The sequence below is a fragment of the Callithrix jacchus genome, chromosome 5, assembly GCF_049354715.1.
Source record: "Callithrix jacchus isolate 240 chromosome 5, calJac240_pri, whole genome shotgun sequence".
Classification (NCBI taxonomy): Eukaryota; Metazoa; Chordata; class Mammalia; order Primates; family Cebidae; genus Callithrix; species Callithrix jacchus.
Genome location: NC_133506.1, coordinates 110,009,578 through 110,031,881, shown reverse-complemented (window position 1 = coordinate 110,031,881; position 22,304 = coordinate 110,009,578). Strand labels below are relative to the sequence as shown.

General features: G+C 38.6%; 1 protein-coding gene across 3 annotated transcripts in view; it reads left to right on the top strand.

Annotated features, from left to right (window-relative positions):
- ANKFN1 (ankyrin repeat and fibronectin type III domain containing 1) overlaps positions 1–22,304 on the top strand; it is a 451,946-nt gene that overhangs the window by 233,680 nt on the left and 195,962 nt on the right. The gene's annotated exons all lie outside the window — the stretch shown is intronic.

The window sequence follows — 22,304 nt, the reverse complement described above, 5'->3', positions numbered from 1 at the left end:
AGAAAATGCATCAAAAGATTTAGTAGTTCTCTCTGTTATAGGATTATGGCCGATTTTTGCTTTTTCCTGTTCATCTTTTGTGAGATTTTTTCTGTATATTCTACTTTTTAAAAAATGAGAGTATTTTGCTTTAATATTTAGAGAAAAAAGTTGAAAAAATAGTAATCATGTGTTTCTACTACACATGTATCGTGTCAAGTCATACCATATTAACATACTGTCTTGAAGATTTAACTATTCACACGTCTTTGGTGTTCTTCCATTTCTTTTCCTTACAAATCAACTTCCCTGTATTGTCTCTGATGAATCTTCTCAGCTTCACTGCTTATTTACTGACTTTCCCACCCCCAAGTCTTAAAGCCCCCTGCTATTATTTATAAACAACTTTGATGATCTTTCATCAACAATCTCTAGGCTTGGTTTGTTAGACACAAGCAAATACTTGTGTTTTTTTTCCTCAAGCACAATATTTCTTTTTATATATATTTAGAGATGAATATATTTTCATCCATTGGTAACAATTTTAGCTCTTGCATATATTTTCACACACAATTTATAGTTCCTTTGAGTTTATTTATTTTTTGCTACATCTTCTTGAAGCATTTTTAATAACTTGACCCTTCTAATTTCAAGAGTCCATTTACAAAGTAAGCAGATGTGGTGGATCTGCATTTATACAAGAGGGTTAAGCTCTAAAATCAGAAAATACAGCAAATATCACATATGATCCGATTTACTCCATCTCAGGGATACCAGCATAGAGTAGGACAGTCTTGGAATAGACTTCATCTGATTCCCAGCCAACATGGTAGCGGCTATGTTGTGCAAAAATGTTCACCTTTATGCACCTTGAATCACTTCAGCACTGTGAGATGTTCACACCACAAGAGAGTCTCAGTCAGAACCCAGATGAGGAAATAACAGACGCCTTCTATCTTATACTCATTTTCTGGGCAATAGCAGACGAAATTGCCTGAGCTATTTAAATTGCTTTGGAGGATCTGTTTTTTGTTGTAGTGGCTGACAGTACCTACGTGCTATTGCCTGAGTCAAAGCTGCATGTGGTGAGGTCTCCCTGCATCTCTGCAGTACCTTCCAATGTTCCCTTGGACAGTCTCCCCAGCAGGAAGGACCCTGACCCCTCCCCTGGTATTCAGGTTTCACTCATCCTTTAAAATACTTTGCAAAAGCTGCCTCCTACATAAAGCCTTCCTAATCTTAGCAGAAAGTAATCCCTCTACGTAATGAATGTCTTTGGGATATTTATCCCTCTTTATTATATTTATATTTGAATATGACTTTGCTTGCCCAGGGGACTCCCAAGGTTCTAGAAGGTAGCATCCAGTGTCTCTAACATCAGTCTGGGCTTTGAATCACAGATCTGTTCTTTCTGGTAAATCTTAGAAAAGTTATCAGATTCCTCTATGTCTCCCTCCTCATCTGTAGAATAAAAATAGTTATAACACAGACTTCTGAGAGTTGATGTGAGCATTAAATGAGATGCTGCACCTAAAGGGGCTAGCACAATAGCTGGCACATGGTAATCCCCAATAAGAGCTGGCTGCTTTTGTTTCTATTCTTCATTGTGATTCAAATAGTACATTTGTTCACCACAAACATTTGTTTGTTGAATGAATGAATGAATAAATGAATGAATGCTATTAAATTTATACACACCCCTCTGAATTCTCAATGCTCAATAAAGAGTTTATACTTGTCATCTGTCTACAAATTCACCACAGAACTTAATGATCCCAGGATCTTCTGTACTTAAGGCAAGTGTGGGGTGCATATGGTAACTTTTCTGTCTTGAGAAAGCTGCCACCAGTTCTCTAGTTTAGACCTCATGGAGCTCCATGATTTCACCCATGAAATGTGAATTATAATGCTGATCTCTGACTCTGCCTGGGTACAAGGAAAGCCTGAGGATGACTAGGCCTTTAGGGAGAAATCTTATAAACAGGGAATGTTTGGGGTAATTTGAAGAATCAGAGCATGAGTTTGTAAATTAGCACATTTCAGTTACAGAGGTTCCAGTCACACAAGACTCTAGATGTCGCTCGATGAGGGCACAGGACAAAACCAGCTGCTTTTTGGTTTTGTCAAGCATCTCAAGTTATTTCTCAGGAGTTGGGGTTTGGCAAAGCCTGAAACCCACATTGCCAAGTCCTTCTTCCCCCCTTAATTTTTAAGCCCATGTGTATTTTAAGGGAAATTTAATCCGCATGTTTCTGTTTCCTTTACACTTAACTCATAAAAATGGTTTGTCAGAGCAATTTGATGTCCCAAAAATCTTTGGAGCCTTTATAATGATATTTTTTAACCTTTCCACTCTCCCTTAGACACAGGAAATTGTGTGTGTGTGTGTGTGTGTGTGTGTGTGTGTGTGTGTGTGTGTTTTAAAGAAAACGAATCAAACTGAAAGTCTCAGGGTCAGTATTGATGGGTCAGACAGACAAGCTCAAGGAGCAATGTGTTTGAGAAAATGTCGTCTTTCACTGCTACTCCTGAGGGTGGTAGGAAGACAGATTACACACTTAGGCAGATGTCGATCATTGGTAATATGCTGTAATAGAGTCCTCAGATATTTGATTGGTTGCCCACCAGCCTGAGAGTCTTTCTCCTATTTGCACTTCTGTACTGAGAGATCTGTCCCATGTTGCTTAGAATTTGGGTCCCTCCACCTTAGTCAAATCCTGAAGTTCAGCATTAGAAAACTCATGCATACAAGTATTCTAAAAGAACTGTGGCCACTAATTCCAAAACATAGTAACTGTTTTTTAGTACAGCTTTCCACATCATCCCTAGAGAGAAAACACAGAATTTGGCACGCTTGTATTAGTAGCTATAGGCAATGTTCTCACAAAGCTTGGTGAAGATGGCACTCCTCCAAAGTTAGTGAGTTTCCTGTCACTGAAAGGATTCACGCAATGTCCCACATATCCACAGTGCAGGCAGAAATGTCTCGTGTTGGTGCTACCTCTCAGCCACAAGAGGGGATTTTGGAGTTGTTTGACCTGCGTCCGCTCCACGTTGTTAGCCGTGTCACCTCTTCTACCCTCAGCTGGCATTAATCCTTCATTTGTCTCCTTCCTGGCATTATGCTCACTGCCAGATTGGACTGAATCTTTCTGGACACTAAGGGTCACAGAGTCTCACATTGTATGGCATGTAATAGTTTGGAACCAATCAACCATATGGCTTGGTTTAATCTGAAATGCTCTAAAATCATCTGGCTGGCTTATTTCAACCCATTTTCATGACACAGCATCAGAACTCTGTAGTGCAATGGCCCAAGCTACGGCTTTCTCTGCCCCAGGGTACAAAAGCTAGGGCACACTCATCTCCCAAAACAAAGTTGCAAATAAGACATCCAATCAAAGACTGTCTTAGTGGCTTCTGGGGCTGTTTAGCCCTATTTAGCTGCATTTACTGAATAATGAAGATGCAGAGCTTTGAAGGGCTTCTCTCCATCACTAAATTAGCTTATAATAGAGATAGAACAGTGAAATTCTGAACCTGAATGCCTGAATAAAGAATAATCGATAATCATGTCAGTAGAACATGAACACCAAACCAGGGTATTGAGACTGCATGTGACACTGACTTTGGATCTTGGATGAGAATAGAATACAACTGACAGGAAGTAGCCAGTCTTAGAAATTCAGTGAGTCCACAGGGCCTGGTGGATATCAAGGTTTTACAAGACTGAGACGTTGTAGGCAAGTACAATGATCAGAAATCTACCACTCTTCAACAGTCTTGGCAGTTGAAAAGGAATTTCTTGGCAGGAATTTACTTTATAGATTAACCACTTTAAGCCTGGTTCTGGATCATATATTACCTCACTAAAGCTACATGACTTTATGCTAAGTATCATTCTCCCTATTTTACAGATGATGAAACTGGGACTCCTAAAATTACTTACTGGGAGACCAAGTAACTTGTTCAAATTTGCTTAGTTAATACAAGTGCTAGAATTCTAACCTAAGTCTGTTAACCTTCAAAGCCCATACTTAAAAAAAAAAAAAAAATGCCTATAATCCTGGTGCTTTGGGAGCCTGAGGCAGTCTGGGCAACATAGCAAGACCCCATCTTTACAAAAAATCAAAAACTTAGCCAAGCACGGTGGCAGTCCAGTTAATCAGGAGGCTGAGGTGGAAGGATTGCTTGAGCCCAGGAGTTTAAAGCTTCAGTGAGCCATGATCACATCACTGCACACCAGCCTGGGAAACAGGGAGACCTTGCCTCAAAAAAAAAAAAAAAGAAAACGAAAAGAAAAGAAAGAAGAAGAAAGAAAAAAGGAAAACATATTTGTCTAATTAGAAAAGTTATTGATATTAACAGAAACCCTTTCAAATTTAAAGCGATAACACAGTTAAAAGTTAAAGTTCCGCCAGGCGCAGTGGCTCATGCCTGTAATCCCAGCACTTTGGGAGGCCAAGGCGGGTGGATCATGAGGTCAAGAGATCGAGACCATCCTGGTCAACATGGTGAAACCCCGTCTCTACTAAAAACAGAAAAAATTAGTTGGGCATGGTGGCATGTGCCTGTAATCCCAGCTACTCAGGAGGCTGAGGCAGGAGGATTGCCTGAACCCGAGAGGCGGAGGTTGCAGTGAGCTGAGATCGCGCCATTGCACTCCAGCCTGGGTAACAAGAGCAAAACTCTGTCTCAAAAAAAAAAAAAAGTTAAAGTTCTTCATAATCCTACTCCCTCCCAATATAACCATGTTAATAGGACAGAGTATATCTTTCTGTTTTTTATATGCATAAATTACCAAACCAAGAGATACATGTACATTTTTTACACAAAAATGAGCACCGTCCTAGAACTTGCTTTATAAAATTCTTCTTGAATGTCTTTCTGTGTCAGTAATACATATCTACCGGATCCCTTTAAATAGTTGCATGGTATTTTGTTATAAGAATTGTCAGTACATTGAATAGTTTGATTGATTTCCACTTTTGGTGACTAGAGGCACTACTGCAATGAAATCTATGCTGCCTGCTCATATGTTATTGCACATTTGGTGATGAATAATTATAGGATAATTTCCTAGGAAAGGATTTGTTGGGCAAAATACTATGCAACTCATGCTCCGTCTACTATACAAGGCCACTTCCTTTGGCTTCCACCAAGGGGTGTTGTTGATTTCTCAGTAAGTTGGATACCAAATTTTCAGACAAGTAATTTTATCCTTCTTTTGGACTTCATCACTAGGGAATCTAAAAGCCAACAATTCCATTAGACTTGAGGTAAAATCAACACAGTCCAACTCTGAGGCAGTACAGTTAGAAGAGCCGTGAAAATGTCCTTTTATTTATTATTACATTCAATAAATACCTTTTGATTTGTTGGTGTTGGGGGTGGGGGTGCAGGCACGTGCAAAGTGCTGCACTAGATCCTGCTTAAACAGTGGTGAATCTGGTAACATAGCTCCAGGCCACTGGAGTAAATAGTTTGTACAAAGTTCATCTGCTGCTCAACACCAAATTGTTGCCATCTGAGCAGATGAAGCCATAGTATCACCAGAACATTCCACAATGCTCACTTTAGTTTTTATGCCAAGGAACCACTAATGGGAAGTATATTAAAGGAGGTTAACCCAGACTATTGAAGTAGGTTATTTTCATAGTGGATCAACTTTTTAATTAAACTTCTTATTTTGAGATATCTGTAACTCTACATACATGCTATTGAGAAAAGTAATACAGGGAGATTCCATGTACTCTTTACCCAGGTCCTTCTAATGGTAACATCTTACTTCTATTGATAACAGTACCACAACCAGACTATTGATATTATCAAGAAACAGAACATTCCCATCACAACAAAGATCCTTTAACTCGCCATCTTATGACCACACCCACTTCCCTCCTATCCCTAACCCCTCCTTAACTCCTGACAAGCACTAATCTGCTCTCTATTTCTAAAATTTTACATTTGATAAGTGTTATATAAATGGAATTATAACATTTGTAATGTAACATTTTAATGTTGGCTTTTTTCACTCGGGGTTATTCATCAAGATGGTTGTGTGTATCAGAATTTTGTTCTTCTTTATTGCTAGGTAATATTCCATGGAATGGATGTATGTAACAGTTTATTTTAACCATTCATCTATTGAAGGACAACTGAGTTGTTTTCAGTTTTTGGCTAATATTAATAAGGCTTTTATAAACATTTGTGTACAGATTTTTTGTGCAAACTAAAGTCCTTATTTCTCTGGATAAATGCCTAGTAGCGCAATTGCTGGAATATATGTCAATTACATGCTTAGTTTTGTTTAAAAAAAACTCCCAAACTGTTTTCCAGAATGCTTGTACAGTTTCACATTTTTACTCAATGTACGACTGATCCAGTTTCTTCACATCCTCACCAACATTTGTCGTATTTTTTTTAATTTTGGTTATTCTGATAGGTTTGTAGTGACTGTAGTTTAATTTGCATTCTCCTAATGGATAATAATGTTGAATATAATTTCTCATGCTTATTCAATGGCTAATGGTGTTGAATATAATTTCACATGTTTATTTAAAATGGTTATATATATATATATATATATATGTATGTATATAAAACCTCTTCAGTGAAATATCTCTTCATGTCTTTTGCCCATTTTCTCAACAATAAAACCCAAATATTCCAATATTTGGCAATAATTTGGAATATTTGAGTTTTATTGGTGTTGAATATAATTTGGCAATAATTTGCCAAATATTGGAATATTTGGGTTTTATTGTTGTATTTTCATAAGTCTTTATATATTCTAGATACTTGTTCTTTGTCAAATGTATTCCTGGGAAATATCCATCTTGAATTAAATTTCATATAGAAGATGTGAGGCTTAAGTTGAGGGTTGTTTTTTGGTTTGGGTGTTTTTCGCCTCTGGATGTTCACTTGCACAGTATCACTTGTTAGGAGAGTATCTTTTCTCTTTTGGATAATTTTTGCACCTTTGTCAGAATTCAGTTGGCCTATTTGTAAGGGTTAATTTCTGGATTCTCTGTTCTGTTTCATTAATATATGTATCTGTCTCTCTGCCAACATCACACAGTCTTGACTACCGTAGATAAATGGTAAGTCTTGAAATTGAGTAGCCTGATTCCTCCCAATTTACTTTTAGTCTTTCAAAATTGTTTTAGCTATTCTAGTTCATTTGGTTTTTCAACTATATTTTAGAAAAATCTTTTCCCTATCTAAAAAAATCTTGCTGAGAATTTGAGAGGAATTGTGTTAAATGTATATACAAACTTTGGAGAATGGACATCTTTACTGTGTTGAATCTTCTAATCCATGAACACAGTGTGTATTTATATTTATTAAAACCTTGATTTTTTTTCACCAGCATTTTAGCATTTTCAGCATAGAAGTCCTGTATGTGTTTTGTTAGATTTGCACTGAAGATTTTAATTTTTTGAGCAATTGTAAATGATATTGTACTTTTAAATTGCATCCATGTAGTCATTGCTAGTATACATAAACACAATTGACTTTTGTATGTTCATCTCTTATCTTGTGACCTTGCTGAACTCATTTGTTAGTTCTAGTACTCTTTTTATAGATTTATTGGGATTTTCTACAGTCATTTCATCTGCACATAGAAATGATTTTATTTTTTCTAGCCAGTGATTTTTTTTTCTAGCTAGCATTTTAATAAAATGCCTTTTATGGCATTTTCTTTCTTTCTTTTCTATCTTTTCTTTTCTCTTTCTTTCTTTCTTTCTTTCTTTCTTTCTTTCTTTCTTTCTTTCTTTCTTTCATTCCTTTCTTTCTTTCTATTACTGACCAGAACTCACAAAATTATGATAAGTAAGAGTGATGAGAGTTGGCATGACTTTTCTTAGGGGGAAGCATTGTCTTTTACCATTGACTTATGTTAGCTATTGGATTTTTGGTAGATGGTCTTTATCAAGCTGAGGATGTTCATTCTATCGATATTTTTCTAAGTGTTATTACCATGAATGAATGAATGTTGAATGATGTTTAATGCTTTTTCTGCATCAATTGATATGGTTATGTGAGTTTTTGCCTTTCATCTGTTAATATGGTGAATTACGTTGGTTGGTATTCAAATATTGAATCAGCTTCACATCCATTAAATAAAGACCACTTTGTCATGGTATATAACGCTGTTTATATATTTTTGAATTCTGTTTGCTAATATTGGTTAATAATTTTTTGCATCTACATTTGTGAGGAATTTTTTTTTTTTTTTTGAGGCGGAGTTTCGCTCTTGTTACCCAGGCTGGAGTGCAACAGCGCGATCTCGGCTCACCGCAACCTCCGCCTCCTGGGTTCAAGCAATTCTCCTGCCTCAGCCTCCTGAGTAGCTAGGATTATAGGCATGCGCCACCGTGCCCAGCTAATTTTTTCTATTTTTAGTAGAGACAGGGTTTCACCATGTTGACCAGGATGGTCTCGATCTCTTGACCTCGTGATCCACCCGCCTCGGCCTCCCAAAGTGCTGGGATTACAGGCTTGAGCCACCACGCCCGGACGTGAGGAATATTTATTGGCACTGTCTTTATCCAGTTTTGTTATCAACATAATATTAGGTTCATAAGATAAAATATGACATGTTCCCTCCTCTTTTGGATTGAAAGGGATTGTATAACATTTGTGCTAATTCTTTAATTCTTTTAGAAATGTTTGGTAGAAAATTCTCCGGTGAAACAATCTGGGACTAGATATTACTTTTTTTGATGTTTCTAAATTATAAATTCAATTTATTTAGTGGTTAAAAGACAACTTAAATCATCTATTTCATGTTGGGTGAGTTGTGATAGTCTGTTTTTCGAGAAAGTGGTTCATTTAATCACAGGTATCAAATTTATACTCATAAAATTGCTTATTATGTTCCCTTATTATCCTTTTAATATCTGTACGGTTGAAATTCCTGATATTGGTAAATTGCATTTTCTCTCTTTTTCTTCAACAGTTTTAATAGAGGTGCCAATTTTATCTTTATAAAGACATTTTCTCTGTTTCATTGATTTCCTCTGTTGTTTTTCTATTATCGATGTCTTAGATTTCTGCTCTTTTTTTGATTCATAGATTGAAAGAACTTTTAAAAATCTTTTCCAGCTGTATTGTGGTACAATAGTCCTCTTTCACTCACAGGGGGTGCATTCCAAAACCCCCAGTGAATGCCTAAAATCATGGATAATACTGAACCCCACATACACTATGTTTTTCTTATACGTAAGTACCTATGATAAAGTTTAATGTATAAATGAGGCACAGTAAATTATTAACAGTAATAACTAATAATAAAATAGAATATTTATAACAATATTCTGTAGTAAAAGTTATGTGAATGTGATCTCTCTCTCAAAATATCTTATTGCACTCTATTGACCCTTCTTCTTGTGATGATGTGAGATGAGGCAGCGCCTACAGGATGCGAGGAGGTGAGGTGAATAGCACAGGCATTGTGATGTAGCACTAGACTACTCCTGACTTTCTGATGATACATCTAAAGAAGATCATTCACTTCACATGTTCCTGGATCACTGAGCCATGACAATGTCAAAGTTAGATATCAGCAGCAGAAGATATCAATGACTAGGGGCTGTAGTGTATACCACATGAACACGCTGGACAAAGGGATGATTCACATCCTGGGCAGGACATGAGGGTGGTGCAAGATATCATCATGCTACTCAAAATGGTGTACAATTTAAACTTTCTGCATTGTTTATTTCTGGAATTTCCCACTTAGTATTTCCAGACTGCAGTTGACCATGGATAACTGAAACTAAACCACAGAAAGCAAAACCACAAATTAGGAGGGACTGCTGTGCTTTTGAAAATTAAAGATTGTATATAGTTAAGGTGTACAACTCCATGTTCTTATATATATATATGTAGTGAAATAATTATCACTAGCAAGCTAATTAATATATCCATCACTTCACAGTTACTCTGTGTGTGTGTGTGTGTTGAGAACATTGAAGATCTACTCTATTAGCAAATTTCAAGTATATAATTCAGTATTATTAACCATAGTCACCAAGCTGTAATTAGATCTCTAGAACTTATTCAATCTGTGTAACTGTAATGTTGTAACCTTTGACCAATGTCTCCCCATTTCCTGTCCCTGCCCCCAGATCCTGGCAACCACCATTCTACTCTCTGCTTCTATGAGTTCAGCATTTTTAGATGATGCTACATGAGTGACATCATGAAGTATTTGTCTTCCCGTGCCTGGCTTATTTCTTATTTCATTTAGCATGATGTCCTCCAGGTTTATCCATGTTGCCACAAATAATAGAACTTCCTCCTTTTTACGGCTACGTAAACTCTCTCTCCTCTCTCTCTCTCTCTCTCTCTCTCTCTCTCTCTCTCTCTCTCTCTCTCTCTCTCTCTCTCTCGTGGGTGTGTGTGCGTGTGTGTGTGTGTGTGTGTACCACATTTCTTTTATCCATTACTCATCGTTCATGTGGAGGTGATTCTTTTTACAAAGTATTGGCTCTGCTACCTTCTAGCCATGAGACTTGGGCCTCACTTTTCTCATCTGTAAATTCAGATGCTTCTAATGCTCCTTCCCATCACAGAGTTGCTGTGGGGTTCAAAAGAATTGGTGGGTATAAGGGACTCATCGAGTATAGGTTGAGCATCCCTAATCCAAAAATCCAAAATCCAAAATATTCCAAACTCCAAAACTTTTTCAGTGTCAATGTGATATCACAACCTACCCTGAGTACATTATATTTTCACTGTATTAATGTATGTCATATTTTCTACTGTTAAGTATGTATGTGTGAAAAGTTATACAAAAATGATTCCTTGTTGGTAGCATATAAATTCAGAGTCAGGAATACTGGTGATGCCAAACAACCACAGATTGTCCACATGGATGGCTGCAATAGTGACACTTTTGCTCTCTGCTGGTTCAGTGTACACAAACTGCTTCATGCACAAACTTAGCAAAAATTGCTATATAAAATTAACTTCAGGCTATTCATAGTAGGAGTATATGAAATACAAATGAATTTTGTATTTAGACTTGAATCACATCCCCAAGGTATCTCATGTATATGTGAATATTCTAAAATCCAAGAAAAAAATCCAAAATCTGAAACACTTCTGGTCCCAAGCATTTCAGAGAAGGGATACTCAACTCGTAGTCCTATTATTTTGTGATCTGATCACAGAATCTAGAACTCTTTGCAAAATCCCCTTCAGGTCTGTGGTTCACCTGAAACTTTGGTGCTAAAATGAAAGAACCATTCCTAAATATTCTATTCCCATTGGATATTCTCATCCTTCACCCCCACCACCTGGTGTTGGTCTGACTATAGTGGGTCTGCTGCTCCACATCCTGAGGGCTACCATGTGGTTACTGGAAGCCATCCTCAGTCTGACAGTAGACCTGTGTTCGGTGTTTCTGCCCACTCCCACCTTGGCTCTGGTTTGTTTAAAATTAAATGATATTTTCTGTGAGAAGATTCTTGCTTTTCCACATGTGTCTGGCTGCCAATTCCCAGAGGCCTTTTGATTTGTCCCTGTCTGTGGCCCAGCAGTGCCTATGTAGTCTAGACCCAGAGCATAAAAGGAAGCCAATCCCAGGAGGCCTCAGGGTTAGTATGTAGGCATTATTTCCACTGATCTTACTCTGACCCCTCTTCCCAGTTCCTCCTTTCAAACTCCTTTAGTTGAATCCCTAACATAGGTACTTGCCACTTCACAGAGTCTCTCTCCTAATCCCAGCTGCCCTAACTGCCACATCTCTGGCCCTCCATGGTTCTCCACAGACCTTCTTTCCTTTGCTGGTCTCCAGTTTTTCAGCCTTCGCTACCTGATCACCCTCTGGAAAGGTCACTAGCTCCCAGCCTCACACCTCTCCAAACCTGCATCTGATTTTGCCATTCATCACATACTTGTAGGACACCTACTATGTGCTAGACACTATTTTATGCCTTGGGGTATTATGGTGAACATAAGATGGATTCCCTGCTCCCTGCACCTCACAGTCTAAAAGGGAGCAGACCAGCAAACACTAAGTAAAGAAAGTACTTACAAACTATGGTTGGTGTTTTTAGAAAAACAACAGGGTGGGGCCAGGCGCAGTGGCTCACGCCTGTAATCCCAGCACTTTGGGAGGCCGAGATGGGTGAATCACGAGGTCAAGAGATCAAGACCATTCTGGTCAACATAGTGAAACCCCGTCTCTACTAAAAATACAAAAAATTAGCTGGGCATGGTGGCGCGTGCCTGTAATCCCAGCTGCTCAGGAGGCTGAGGCAGGAGAATTGCCTGAACCCAGGAGGCGGAGGTTGCGGTGAGCTGAGATCGCGCCATTGCACTCCAGCCTGGGTAACAAGAGTGAAACTCCGTCTCAAAAAAAAACAGGGTGACATAAAGATTAATGGACATGAGGAAAGGATATTTCCTCTTTGAGGAAATGATATTTAAGCCAAGACCTGAGAAACTAAAGGGAGCCAGTCCTGTGAAACAGGGACAAATGTTTTAGGCAAATGGAACAGTAGGTGCAAAGGCCTTAAAGAGGACCTCATATGAAGCTCTGCAGATTGTTCCAGGCACAAACGAGCCTGGTCCAGGAGGTAAAGGGAGTGCTAAGACCCAGCCAGGCTATGTTCCCTAAGCAGTGTGCCACAGTATGAGGAAGGAACAGGTTATTTTTCTGAGCCTCATAAAGACACTGTATCAGCTAACAGCATCCTGAGCCTTGAGGTGGAAAGAGGATGGCTCTCAGTACTGTTCTCTTTGTACTTGGGCTGCAGCCTGGGTTCACATCCTGGGATCTTGCACTCAGCTTACAAATACTCATCTCCATAGGCCTGCCCATTCTTAGATTAGTCTATGTTTGGTCTTACCTAATAAATGATAACAGCTCAGATTTACATGGCATTTTACATTTACTTCAAATCTCATCTGATCTTCCAAATTCTCTGTGAGGTAGCTAAGGCAGGCATTATTCATTAATTATAATCTACATACAATACCATGAATAGATTTTGTGTTTTGGTTAGTTATGTTTCAATAATTGTATATACTCCCCTAACCAACACTTAAGTCAAGATACAGAAGGTTTCCAACATGCCTGCAAGTTTTCTGTAAGTTTCCACTGTCCAATCAAATATCCTACCACCCCAGTCTTACCTAGGCAGCCACTGTTTTGATTTCTATCACTATTAATCAGTTTTTTCAGTACTTGGTTGTCATGGAAATATAATTGTGACGTAAGTATTCTATTGTGTCTAACTTCTTTTGCTTAATCTCATGTTTCTGAGATTCATTCACATTATTGTATGTCTCAGTTGTTTACTCTTTTGTTAAGTAGTAATCCACAGAATGAATATACCACAATTTGTTTAGCTATTGATGATATTTGGGCTATTTCAAGATTGGCTATTTTAACTAAGACTGCTATATTCTTATGTAGTTCTTTTTGTGAGCATTTATTTTCCTTTCTTGTGGGTAGAACTCAAAAGTCATAGTGTTGTGTCATAAGGTATATTATATTTAACTTTGTAAAAAGCTGTCAAACAGTTCTGCAAAGTTATGCCATTTTACATTCCATTCAGCAGCCTAAATGCATTATAGTTGCTCCACATCCTCACCAACACTTGGCGTTAGCCATCCTAGTGGGCGTAAACTGGTATCTCCTTTTAATTTTATTTTATATTTTTCTGAGGACTAATCATGTTGAGCACCTTTCCACGTGCTTATTGACCACTTGCATATCTTCTATTATAATATGTCTATTCTAGCCTTTTGCAGGATGACTACAAAAGGCCCTGGACCTAAGTCTTAATTTTCTTATCTATTAATTTCATTTTATAGATAAGAAAATTAAGACTTAGGTCAAGGGGCCAAAGACTGCAAAGATTCATGGCTAATAAGTAGTAAACCCAAATCTTTTACTCATATCTCCTGACTCTAACTAATATTTCACTTGCAATATACTGGACTTTTTCCTACAATGGATCTCAAGCTTAGGCTGCTCTCATCAGTAACATTTATAGCATCCTGAACCTCAGGACCTTTTAGATACAGGTGCAGTCAAGAAATGCATGGATGTAGAGAAAACAAGAGGTGAATGGTTTTACATTAACTGAAAACAACATAATGTTTTTTTCAAACAGTTCTCAAAACCATCACTCTAATTCTGGGGTTCTTATTTGGTACCCGATACCCTCTCAGGCAAGGATGTATTCTCAGTCTCAACTACTCAATGCTGCCAAGCTCAAAATAAGCCCTTCTTGTTCAAGTGCAAATATGTTTCACTGGGCCACATGTAGCTCTCTTCAGCCTACTTGGGTTTAATTCAATCAGTTAAAATAGCCACAATTTCTCCTGTCCATATGCCACATTGCACTAAGTTAATATTTCATTAATGAAGTGTAAATGCTCCTGAGGCTTGATTTTCTCACTAATAAAGTGAGTGAGGACATGGTGAATATGTAGCTGATTCATTCTCTCCTCTCTCTCTCTCTCCTTTAAGATTGAAATGCATTTTGAAGGTGCAAATGTCATAGAAAACACCCACTTTTCCTTGATGCTGAAGATAAATCACTGAAGGAGCAATGAGAATGGATAAGCAGCCCTGGTTGTATTTGTATTTGACAGACTGCATTTGAGCATCTGACAAATGGGTGAAACATTGTGATTTCCCTTTCAAACCAAGAGGGGACTATGCTAGCTAAAAGGGCAGCACAGACAAAAGGCACCTGTTGCTGTCCTTTTCATCGTCTCTGAGCAAAATCTTGTACTTTCCTTCCAAATAATGAAGGAAGTGAATAAGTCATTGACCCTCGAATTCCATTCAATGCCTTTGCTGTGCCACAAGGTGCATCCAGCAGGTTTCACAATGCCAAAGAATGACATTGAGTATTTGGCATATGCAGTCCTTGAGAAAGCTCCTCTGAGCAATCTTAGAAAGTGGTCAGAGCAGCCCGTTCAGACCCTTCTCTATTTACTTTCATAGGAGCTCAGAGTCTGGGACAAAATAAAGACAGGAAAGTTGGACAGGAGTCTGAAGACAAAATAACTAGGCCAGAAATCAAAGGGTCGCACAATGTGCAATGTCTGTGAAGAGATGGGACTAATAAAGATGAGGTGACAATTTAACAAAATGAATCCTTCAAGCCTTCTTAAAAGTATTCCTACAACTTCTTCAATTTTCTTTTTCTTCCACCTCTGTTCTTTTTTCTCCAATTCATTAAAGCCTCTTTGCTGCTATATGCTTTAGGTCAGGTACTCCTGACATTTGTACAGCAAACTTCATCTGACGTTTTTGGGAGAAACGGGACAAAGTTTTTATTTTCAGCCGAGAGTAATTTTAATGGTTAAAGTGGCATTTACAGTCAGTGTTTAACTGATAGTGCCGACTTTATGATTGCTGGGTCTTATTACACAGCTGTAGGTCTTTATTATTATGTTTGAATGTGCAAATACAATTAACTTCCTCATTTCTCCTTTACCTTAGTATTTCAAATTCTTGCTGTGATTAATTACGAAGAATTCTCTCTTTAATACTAAGATCCATGAAGTTATGGAGATAAACCAAGGCGACTTTTCCATTTGTCAAATGGAGGGGGTGTTTCTTATGGAGGTAGAAAGCTGAGCAATTTGGCAGGAGACTGAATCACAAGCCACTCACACAAATATCATCTAAGGAACACTTAAGCTGTGAAATAAATGAAGTAAAGGACCTGGAAAAGACAGAAGGCTTCTTTAGAGATTTATTTATTTCATAGTTAACCAAGGGTGAGAGGACCCTTTTGGAAATTTGGTCTTGGGGGCCTAAAATTTAACTTAAGCCTGGACTCCAATGCCAAACAGAAATATTCTAGAAGAATTGACAAAAAACAAAACAAAATAAAAAAACTCAGGAGACAAAACAAAACAACAACAACAAAAAACCTCTCCTGATTGGCACTCAGGAGAGAAAAATAAATGAGGGTGGAAGGATGAGAGGTTTTTTCTATGGCTTGACTGACCTCTAAAGCTATCCAGATTCCTCATCCAAATCACCACCCACTGAGCGGGGCCACCTACGGTAATTAAAGGATCAAATGCTCCTGTGCTATACTGTAAGCATGTACAAAGCACCAGTCCCACTAATAGAAACATCTTGTTGGCTTTCTCTGAAGAAAATCTGAATAGATAATGAAGTTCCGTTAATAAGTGGGTCACATCTACATTTGTTCCTTTTTAAAAAAGAAAACATTCCGATAAATAGCACATGTTTAAAGCAGATTTCAATGCACTCTCTGGACATAGAGGTCACACATATTGACTCTTATTTCAGAGTCATATCGGACCACAGGTCCAATACAAACCAAGACTAGCTGGGTTGAAATAAAGCATTTGTTTTCTTTATGACAGAGATGTTCTTCTACGTGCTAAGGGCTCTGTGGCTTCTTGATACCATAGCATGTTGAAGTTAGAGGTGATTTTCAAGGTCATATTGCTTGACCCTCTCACTTAGAGAATAAAACTGAAGGTGTTTCAAAAAAAAAAAAAAAAAGCCAGAAGAATCTTCAAGAAGATTCCAGTTGCTGTCAAGAAACATTGCAAATTAACCTTTTTAGATGCATCAGTAAAAGGGAAAACTCCAGCCTGACTTCATCTTTGACTCATAGGAAAGGTGTAAATCCCACCCACGAAGTTAAAGCTTTCTTGCTGGACCGCTGCTTATTTTGAATTTAACAAAGGTTAAAAAGCCCATCGCGAAATGTTTGTTTGGAGGGCCAGAATCTAAACTTGCATTCCTTGTCATGGTCATTTTTTTTAAAGGAAGATGACAGATTGGAGTCACAGAAGGGGAGAGACTCCAGCAATGCTAGAAATAAGAGACCATCAGAAGAGGATGCTCTTTCTTTCTGCTTTGCTGTTGTTATTTTTGTTTTGAATGTGCTCCTCAGGGTGTCAGGTTTATCACCATGGCTGGGATGGGGCTCGGAATGTGGTGGACGATATGACAGCAATTTCCTTCCTGGCGTGTCCCTGAATGGCCAGCACAGTCAACACATAATCAAACGATCTACAGCTGCACCGTTGCTGTTGACGACTTCATTATGCCTGTGATATTCAGTTGGGTAATTCGTTTCTCCAGCTTGGCAATATCTACTGATATGCCTAATGGGTTGAATGTAATTTTGTAAGCTTTTCAAGTTGCTTCCCCTTCCCTAGTGAGACATGTTGCTCATTGTCTCCCCTTGTGCTTAGCTTTGTCCTAATGGGGGAACAGTGATAACCACCACCAGGAAACATCGTTGCCTTGTTCAGCTCTTTAGTGCAGACTGGGTCTCCAAACCACAAAGGCAGGAAATATTAGTGATTGGAATGACACAGTAGGTCACTTAATGTCCCTTGTAACTGCTTTTTTTTTTGCCTGCCTCTGCATTTAACCTTCAAATAATCAGAGCATTCTTCTACAAAATCAGATGGCATTGTCGAGGATATAAAAATAGATAATTAATGGTTCTAGGGGGATGTCCTAGCCTTTGGCATGATACATCTACCATCATCAATACTGTTCTGAAATGGAAGAAGCAGACGAGAAATTAGAAACATGATCAAGCATAGCATCCAACACAGAAGCTGAAATTTTTATTTAAAACTGGGCAAAAATATAAAATGCATTCCTCTGAGTTTTCTTTGATTCTGTTCAATTAAATCTATGTATATTGAAAATTATCTACCATGCACAGGACCCCATTCCAAGAGCAGAGAGGGAAACTCAAAAATTAATGAGGCCCAAGACCTGCCCTCAGGGAGAGTTCAATCCAGTAAGGGAATTACATAGAGCCCCAGATAACTCTAAGGAAGTTAGGCTGTGCTGAGAGTGTTAACATTGTTATAAATACCACAAGGAAGAGGAGAAAGACACTCATCCCATTGGGAGCATAAAAGAGAGGCGAATAGGCTGTCTTCAGGACCACCTTGCTTATTCCACCAGCCAATCCGTATTCTTTTAAGACGATCTGGTCTGCTGAGAATCTTAAGAATCTTACTGGAGTCAACTTCTTAGTTCTGAGAATTAGGACTACTCATCCTATTCCATTTCTAAGTGCTTGTTGATCATCATTGGTAATGATCTGTTCCCAAGTATCTCAAATAAAAATGGAGAAGCCAGCATGAAGGTAGGTCAAAGAGTCAGCTTTTTATCTTTTTATCTATCCATTTTCTTGACTTTATAAAACTAAATTCTCCTAAGTGGACTCCTGTTGGCAAGTAGAAAATAGAGACTGATTCTGTGACTTTCAACTACAGGTATTTCAATATTGAGATTTTCTTTTTTGTGGGGGGAGGGGGCACAAAGTCTCACTCTGTCACCCAAGCTGGAGTGCAGTGGCATGATCTCAGCTCACTACCACCTCCGCCTCCAGGTTCAAGCAATTCTCCTGCCTCAGCCTCCCCAGCAGCTGGGACTACAAGCGCATGCCACAACACCCGGCTAATTGGATCATGCCTGTAATCCCAATACTTTGAGAGGCAAGGCAGGTGGATCACCTGAGGTCGGGAGTTTGAGACCAGCCTGGCCAACGTACTGAAACCCTGTCTCTACTTAAAATAAAAGATTTTCTTTACAAAAAAAAAAAAAAAAAAATTAAGAGGAAGAAAAAACATAGACAAAGGAGGAAGAGGAGGAGGAAGGGTCTGCCTAAAATTCAGCAGTATTTAGAAGGTATAAATAGAAGGTATTTGTCCAGTATTTTGACTAATCAACTCAACCACTTGGCCTGTTCAACCACTTCGAACAGTCACCTCGTGGATTCCAGCTTCCGTGCCTACTGGTAAGGACTCACATGATTTGGTGGGTAGCTGTACACATACATAGGGTTTTGAAAAAGCTGAAACCCTGAAGTCTGCTAATTGTTTTGTTTTCTTAATCTAGACAAACATTGGTTTATGAATTATCAAATTTTGGAGTATTAACCATTTCATTTTTAAATTATTTGAGAATTCTGCACAACATTAAAGTAATCCAAGACACCAAATTCATCTTTGGCTTTGAATCGCCAATAAAAGACTTCCCCAGAGGAACAGTCAAAATGAGTGTTGTAAATGGAGAGGGATCCCAGCATCTGCGCCGTGGGTAACAGTTCTCTATCACAACCCCACTACAGTCCAGATCTCACTATACAAAGGCATGATTCAGGCCCAATTAGCCGCCAACCTATTGCACTCATTATTCATTATGACCAAATCTAGTGCATCAAAGAATACAGATGGCCTAGGGATTGGTCATAAGAAGAAGCAACCTGTGCTGGCTCCTCGTAAAGAGATTTAGGTGAATACTGCCACCTATTGATAGGTGAAATTTATGCTACAAATTCCTACTCTGACCTGATGTGCTAATGCTTATCAGAGCAGATCTCATTTCTCAGTTGGCCAAAACATTTTATCATCCCTAAATTCATAATTATTTACGTGTTTTTGATGAAAAATAATTATGCTAGATTAATGTAAAACAACTAACGAAATGTATTATATTTCTTATTATATTACCATATATATTATGTATTATGTCTTATTTCTTGGCAAAGGAATGAAGTGGAAATACCACAAGCGTTGCAGAGACCTGGGTTTGAGTCTCAGCTCAGTTCCTAAATACACATAAACAAGCTGATTAATCTCTCTAGTTTCCTCATCAATAAAAAGTGAATAATCCTACTTTGTAGGGTGTGAGAATTCAGTGATACCATTGCATGCCACATAGAAGGTGTTTGATAAATGGCAGCATTTATTATTATTTTTCCACTGAGGTGTTATTAAAAGTAACTGTTTTATGCAATTATTGGTAATATGACAAACCACATCATGTGTCAGAGTCTGGTGAACTCTTCTGCGTGGTTCAATTATCCTTTGGCAATGCTACTTGTCTAGTATAGTATCTTTGACATCCAAAATTAAGACAGTGTGAACATAAATATTAGAACCTGAAGTGTGCCAATTGAGAAAATGAGGATAAATGGGCTTCATTACCAAATGTCTCCTGACTGCCCTAGAGGATATATGGGGCAGAGCAGATAAAGAATTATGATAAAATGTTGGAGCTGCGTATAAATGGGGCTTTGTGACCTGCTGGATAAGGTTGAGACTTAGAGCCAGACCCAGGAGGCTCACATTCCTTCCTCGGCATGGTGTGGGGGATCTTGGGCTCATACAGACAATAGGGGATTCATAGCTTGAGAATTCTAATGATGACTGAAAGGAGGGTGGCAGCCAGGACAAGAAGCCTTTTCAGAAGCATGGACTCTGATTATCACGTCGGTGCTACAGCCCGGTGAGAGGCTGCTGAGAGGACGGATGAAGCCGTTCTTGGAAAGCTTTCAGTGAAGTGTTTGTAACCTCCTTTAAGAGAATCCTGTTTCTCAAAAATGTGACACTGGAAAATCCCACATGATTAGTTCAGATAAACACTCTGTCATCGGACCACACTATGAAGAATATGGGCCATCTCTTTTTGAAGAGTCTTTTTGAATGTGGTATGTCTCATCTCCAAGACTTTAGAGAAAAGTTCCAGAAGAGGGTTTCTCAGGATATTTTGGGACTGTTACTTTTAGTCAGAAAGGTCAACTGGTGCTTAAGACAAAGTAACCAAGAACTGGCATGGCTGTGAACAGTCTGCACCTTTTCTTTAAAAAAAAAAAAAAGTCTGCTTTGGATTGAATGGCCAATGCACTCCCCCACCCCTTTTCTTTTTTCTTTGGGGATTAGAAATTGAGAGGGAGGAGGAGGAAGAGTTTCACATTCATTACTAACAACTTCACACATAATAAGCATATTCAGATACACCCTGGGGTGTTAGTTTTCTTTTCCTATTTTTTGTCTCCTTTTTAGCAGCTTTCGGTAAGTAGCACATTTTATTTTTAAAAAAAGAATTGGAGCCATTATTGAGCAGCCGCGCCCTAAGGAAGGTCAAGAGATTAGGGAACGGAAGTAGGCTGGCCAGGATCTTTGCTGACCACAGTAAGGGATTGCTACTTTCCTATAATTTAATTTTGAGATCCTGATGAAAAGGAACTCCCGAAGGAGAAAAAAAAATCTTTGCTGAAAAAAAAAGTGAAAAATTATTAGAAAATAACCATCAAAAAGTGATCAATTTAAATTTACGTCTAACAAACAAACCACATGGAACTAACCACAAGACAGACATGCATTTGCAGTGATATATGGATATTCTCAAAATATGGTCAGGATTTTTGCAGCAGAGAGTGGACATTACTGGCTTCTGATATTGGTGGGCTTTGGCCTAATTTTGCAAGTGTTCTGAAATTCTAAACATCGTATGTCACAAGTCAGAGGAGAGTATACTAAAAGAAACCTTTGAATTTAACTAGTCCAACACTCTTATTTCGCAAGCAAGAATAATGAAGCCTAATGACAAAAAGTAACTTGCCCAAGATCACACAGCTACTGAGGGGCAACTCGAGGACTCAAGTTCAAAGTCCCCATTCTCAGACCCAGGTTCTTTCCAATGAGGTAACCAACTCCAGTGGGAAACCACAAACTCACATTTAATGGAAACCCTGTACCCATGACCCCTAGAAATGGTGCTGAATGTTGCTAGAGGCAGTTCATCTGTCACGGCCTGGGCTAAAATCTTTACCTGGCACTAAATGGTCTCTTCAAAGCATCCTGTGAATGTTTAGGCGCATTCACATGAGTCCAAGGACTCAGCTCCTCTTCTTTTCTCTGTCTTAAAAAAATGCACAGACTACAACCTGCATGCCCAAATTATCTCTAGGTGTGTGTACCGGAATAAATTAATGTCATCATCATCTCCTATCATGTAGGCTAAACCTTTAAAAGTCACCTTCAACTTGTCTCTCATCCTCCCCTACCCCACCTATACTATTGACAAATCCTTTAAGTTCTCTCTCCAAAGATAGAACTTTCATCTTCTAATTTACATCTTCACGGGCCCTCACACCATCCGTGTCTTCCTGCTTCTGGGTTCTCACCGCAAAACGGCTGGGGCAGATGGATTCTAATCAGCTGTCTGGCATTCTCCTGCTCAGATCACTGTCACCTATGGCAAAACCCTTTAACATAGCATTCAAGTGCTCTCCAATTTAGCTCCTGCTTACTTTTTGAGACAAGTTCCATCAACTTTTCCCGGCACTGTTCACTCCAGTCTGCTAGACTACTTGTCATTCCCTAATAGTGCCGGAACTCTATGCCTTGACACTATGCCTTGACTCCAAACCTATTTCTTCTTTTCAACCTGTAGAGAGATCCTCAGACCTCCAGCCCCAGTTCAAATGCCACCTTCTCTGCTTTTCTACGGATTACAGAAAGAAGTAATAATTCTATGT